We start from the raw sequence: 6000 nt of genomic DNA, 5'->3' as shown, positions 1-6000 counted from the left end.
TAGTAATATATTTAATATATGAGTTTAAACGATAACTAATAATGTTAAACGTTAAATTATATTCATATTTATCATGAAATTCATGAATAAATTATTTTCAAAGTTGCTTGCTAAAAGGTGTTCATAGAACAAATACATCCTACTTCATTTTTATTTACTTTTTCTTGTTTGACATTCATATTATCATATAGTGGTTAGTAAATATAAAGTTACATTCTGTTATTATAGTTTGGTTAAAACTCATTTCGTCTTGCTGGTGGATGTTAAATAAGAATTGAACGAGATATATTTAGATGTACAGAGATTGATAGAGTTTTGACTTATTGGGAATTGACAAATTTCATTTTCTAACTACTTTATGAAAGTAGAAGGTAATAGTACTAGTTAAGAAACTTTAACATTTTCACATAATCAATAAGATTCGTCCTTCATTCCTTTCAAACTACAAACAAATTCATTAATCATTTAGGCATACAAACAGTTATTTTCCTATTCAAACCACAATTAACAAGTGTATCATAAGTTCAAAAACAACAAATAAAAGAAAGAACAACGAAATAATGACTTGAATGAGAATTTAAGACTTACTGAAAGAGAAGAGAAAAAAAGGCGATTCAGGTAGAGACTAGCAGATTAACAGACAAAGGCGACTAAGAATTCGTTCAGCAGTGGCAAACAAACTTCAAATATTTGGGAAATGAGAGTTTATGAAATTTGGACGTGATTTGCTGACGTAATTTTGTTGAATTATGATTTGGATTGTTGAAAATATATGGTTTTTATTTTTTTTATTTCATATGATTTTGGAATAATTTTAGTTTAGTTTAGATACTAGGTGAGGACATGTGTTGTGAACTTATTAAATCATAAGTCCATAATGATGAAACTTATTTACTTTCTATGATTATTTCAATAGGCTGGTTGTAATTTGTATTGCTAAATTAGTATTTTTTGTGAAAAGTGAAAACTATAAAATTTTTAAGTTAATAAAATTATTGTTTTAATTAAAAAATTAAAAATGGTTCGATTAAATTTTGTGCGATTTTTGAAAATCAAAACCTAAACCAAACTATTTTGAAACGGTTTGGTTTGAGGAAAAGAAAACTACGGGTCCACGTGGACCCAAACCAAAGGTTTTAACTCAACAGTTTCCGTTCGATTTGCGGTTTCGTGATTTTTTTGTGCAGACCTACTTCCCAGTCCACATTCCTCACTAATTTTCATATTCTTGATTCTTTATGAGTTTATTGAGTGCAAAGATTGTTGAAGCGGTGATTCTCACTAAAAATTAGTTGCATGCTAGCAATAGAGGTATTGAATGATTAAGAGAAAACTATAGAAAATAATCTTGTAGTTGATCTTTCTGTTCATTTTTTTATTAGTTGCTTTATATCTTTGAATTATAATTAATAAATACATATTCTATATTTTTATTTTTATGCAAATAATGAATATGTGTTACTACTAGAGATGTTGAGCCAATTTGTATCCATTAAGATGTTGTAAGTAAGTTGTTTCAATCATGTTGTTGCATATAATGATTAGAAGTATAGAACTTTTGTTTATAATATTCATAATAACACTTGTATTTATATTTTAATATTAAATTTTAGACTACGATTTAGGATTCAACTTGTTTGATATGTTGTTTGTCAAACCGTGATTATAAATTGAGCCAAACATAAAATGGTTTAGAAATTAGAGTGGTTTGGATTAGTTTGAAATAATTTCAAATCACTTTAAGTGGTTTGATTTTAAATTAGTCACCAACTAAGCCGTTTTCATCCCTATTTGTGACTCATCAACGCGTAGCCGTAGCTGTAGGAAGAGGTATGGGCTTGGTCCATTAGTAAAGTAAAAAGTGAAAATTAAATGGAGGTAGATTTGATAGATTGTCACGTGGTGTTGGGGGTTGCTGTGGTAATAGTGGTATTTGAGGATAGTGCTGTGTGCGGTGCGGTGGTGGTTACAAATTATTTGGTTGATTGTAAGTAATAGATTGGTTAATTTGTGATTAATAAATAATATGTGATCGATAATTTGTAACTAATAAATAATGTATAATTTAAAAATTTTAGTCATTACTTATAAAATTTGTTATTTGTGATCGATAAATAAACTGCAACATATAAAATTTTTGACTTGATACCGATGATTAAATTGTGACATATAAATTTTTTAATTTATGATTGTGAAATAATTTGTGATCTATAAATTTTTTTATTTGTAATCGAGAAATAATTTGTGACATATTAATTCAATAATTTATGATCAAATACTATAAAATTATGACCTTAATATATTTAATTGATAAAATATATTTCTAATTAATTATTTTATAAATAAAATTTAATTAATATCTAATTTTTGAAGTTCTAAACCTTGTTTCTTTGTTCTAAAATAAGTCTTACATCTCTTACACATGAAAATTTTCCAAGTAAAAATAAATGAACTTATCCTACCTACATTGTGTCCATAAAGTGGAATAATTAACTTTTGGGAAAAAAATACAATTCAATAATTAAGTATAGGCCTATGCAAATTTAAGGGAATAAGTTTAACTTTCCAAAAATTGTGTGGTAATTATATTTCATTAATTAAATAAAAATTATTTATGAAATAATATCAATTTTATCGCTGGTCCGACCACAGTGATGGCATCCATCCCACTATCATCTCCTCTTACGGTCATCAATATCTACCATCCGTCGACATCCACTCTCATAGTCACGGCATCCAAATAACTTCGTTGGAGGAAAAATAAAATCTACAAAGATCTTTGACGACTGAGCATCTTCTTCAGCGACAAATTGATCGCCGCCTAGTTCACCGTCGGCTCAAATTGTAGAAAGAGAGAGAGAGAGGTAGAAACATAGTGGCTGTTCAACAACTATGACTTATATAACATGACATGTGACCAATTAAATATTAAAATGTGAATATCCATGACCTGTATAATATGACATGTAACTTGTGAATGGTGACCCGTGACCTATGAACTGCAACATATGACCAATTAATATTGAACTATAAACATAAATTACTGGTTTTGATTTTACTTTTGATTTTTGGATATGTGGTTTGGCTTGGAGGCAGTGATGGTAAGGTAAAGGTGGTTCTGGTGTTCCTTTTCTTCCTTTTTCTCTGGTCATAGGTGGTTGTGTTTGTGGTATTGGTTGTGGTTGTGATTGTGTAAGATTTCGATGCTGTGTGAGATTCAGATGGGCACAGGTGGCGAAGATGTGGTAATTGTGCCTATGGGATGGAGTGGTGATGGTGCAGTTGGTCACACGGTCATTTGCCCTAGCCACATAAGCCAATTCATAGGTCAAATATCATTATTAAAGTCACATACGTTACTAGTCACAAGTCACAATTAATATGTTACATATCCCAATTCATCATTAAAGTCACAATTCACTGATCACATGTTTGTGTTTACAAGTCACGATCATTTTGTGTAGTTTACAAATCAATGTAAACGGGTATATGTTGTTTTGTAGAAGTCACAGATCAAATTTACAGGTCATATTTTATGTTACGAGTCACATGTAACAATTCATGATTTACAAGTCATATTTCATATGTCACAATGTGCACACGTTACAAATCCAATAAAACTAATCATGGGTCATTGGTAAAAAGAAATGTTGAAGCAGTCACCAGAGTATCTATCGAAGCGACAGTTGGAGTTGATGGTCATCTCCGGTGGAGAGGTGGAGGGAAGGTGGTATAGTGGGGTGAGGTGAAAATAATTAATGTATATTATATTATAATTTAATATTTAATAAATTTATTTACCACCTGATTTTTAAATATTTTAGTGAGTTCGTTATTTATGAAATGTAATCTTTAGAATTAGAACTTATGTATTGATCCCAGACTTCGTTACGTTCCAGCCCAGAACGGTCCACAGCTTCGCAACGCTCCACGGCCCAAGTTTACGAAAATGGAGTATAAAAATGCAGAGGAAAAAGTATTGGCAAAGAAGACAGGGTATCAAGATGTAGATGTCAAAGGAAAAGGCTCTTTAGCCTTCTTAATAAATTATAGATCCTTCGTTAACTGTATAAAATAGCTGAAATTGCAAAAAAAATCAGAATTCACGAGTCATTTTAAAAATGACAACTTTTTAGAAACTGTCCCTCTATAGTACCCCATCTTGTAGTAATAGAACAAGAGCAGAGCCTTCTTAATAAATTATAGATCCTTCGTTAACTGTATAAAATAGCTGAAATTGCAAAAAAAAATATCAGAATTCACGAGTCATTTTAAAAATGACAACTTTTTAGAAACTGTCCCTCTATAATACCCCATCTTGTAGTAATAGAACAAGAGCACAGGCAGGGCCGATCCTGATAATTTTGAAGTCCTAGGCGACTAATTAGTTTGAGGCCATTAAAAATAATTTTTCATTAGCGTAGCAATACTTATATATTAGTTTCTATTGCAACGATATTGATCTCTATACTATGGTCGATTTTGAAAACTTTGATCATTGTACCAAGGTTGGAAGAAATATCTATTTTCTATTGTTTTAATAAGTTTTACAGCTTCAATTTATCACTCTTGGGTTTTCAGGAATTTTAGAAATGTTATTTCAACCTTTTTATACAAGCTCATCATATACAATTACAACTAGTGAGAATGGAGAATATTTTAAAGCAGAAATTGAAAGATCTTACGTTTCCTAGTAGTCTAGAATATAGACCAGTAATGAAATAACATAAATCCATAAAATTAAAAAGAAAAAAAATCTCTTCAAAAATGAGAAGAAAAAGGGGAGAAATCATTAAAATCATCTTCAACACTTGAAAATAAGGGTACAAATGATAGTTAGCATCCAACTGGAATTCATATCCAATTTAATTCATAGATTAGTTCTTTATAAATTACAATCGAAATGATAATCATTAATTAAAATCTATCTAGTACAAAAAACATTCTTAAATTATGCAATCAATTAGACCTCCACCCACCTACATAAACTACCTTCCGCTCATTTCATAACAATTCAATATTTGTGGTCTCTTTTTAGAACCCATCTTGCTCTTTTTCCTTCTATTCGGTAGCAATGACCAGATAAAAATTTTAACATCTTACCTAACAAAATCAGAAGAAAGAAAACTTTATTCCATTAATTGCAGCAAACAAATTGTATTCTTCAAATAGTGTCTTTCACACTGCAGGCATCATGACCACCTTGTCGGTTCACCAATAAATTTGGAGAAATACCCCCGCAATTCACTGATAAATCTAGAGAAATACCCCATGGAATTTCTTCTTCCAAAGAGTCATAATCCAATTTAGATCTTGCTAAAAGAGCAACAGGACCGCCAAACTGGAAAAGAGAGAAGCTTATATTTCTCATTTTTGATGTTTTAGACTTCGACCGTCTCTTCCTTCTTGGGATCCTCCGGTGGCGGTGATGGACGGAATTGGAGAGAGCTCAATAAATCATCTTGTCTCTTCCTCTCTCTGCTAGCTGAACCTATAGATTTTCTTTTTCTTTCAAGTCTTGGGTGGGTTTTAAATTGATTGGGGGCTGGGCCGAGGCCCCCAAAAATTTGAGGCCCTAGGCCTTTGCCTAGTTCGCCTTGGGTCAGGGCAGCCCTGAGCAAAGGTCGTAGCACGAGATATTCCATGCACATGCGGCAATAGTGGCATGGATGCATGACATTTAATTTAAGTGTATTCCCAACATGTACAAGTTTGTCTACCAAGTTCACAATGTCTCACTAGTTTTCCGTGAAGGGTTGTCCTTACTAACAGTTCCAGTTCGAGTTCGAGTTCGAGTTCGAGTTCGATTTAAATATTTACGTGGATCTAAATGGTTCCATTTATGAAATAATCCATTTCAGCCATTTTTGCAATGTTTATACTTTATAACATTCGCCCGGCCAATGTTTTTTAATTGTCTGTATTTCTTCTTGCTTAAATTTGCATTTCTCTATCTATCATTCCATTCTTGCACGGATATATATATATAATACAAAATCT

The sequence above is a fragment of the Olea europaea genome, chromosome 2, assembly GCF_002742605.1.
Source record: "Olea europaea var. sylvestris chromosome 2, O_europaea_v1, whole genome shotgun sequence".
Classification (NCBI taxonomy): domain Eukaryota; kingdom Viridiplantae; phylum Streptophyta; class Magnoliopsida; order Lamiales; family Oleaceae; genus Olea; species Olea europaea.
The sequence above is the reverse complement of the archived record's forward strand: the minus strand, read 5'-3'. Positions refer to the sequence as shown.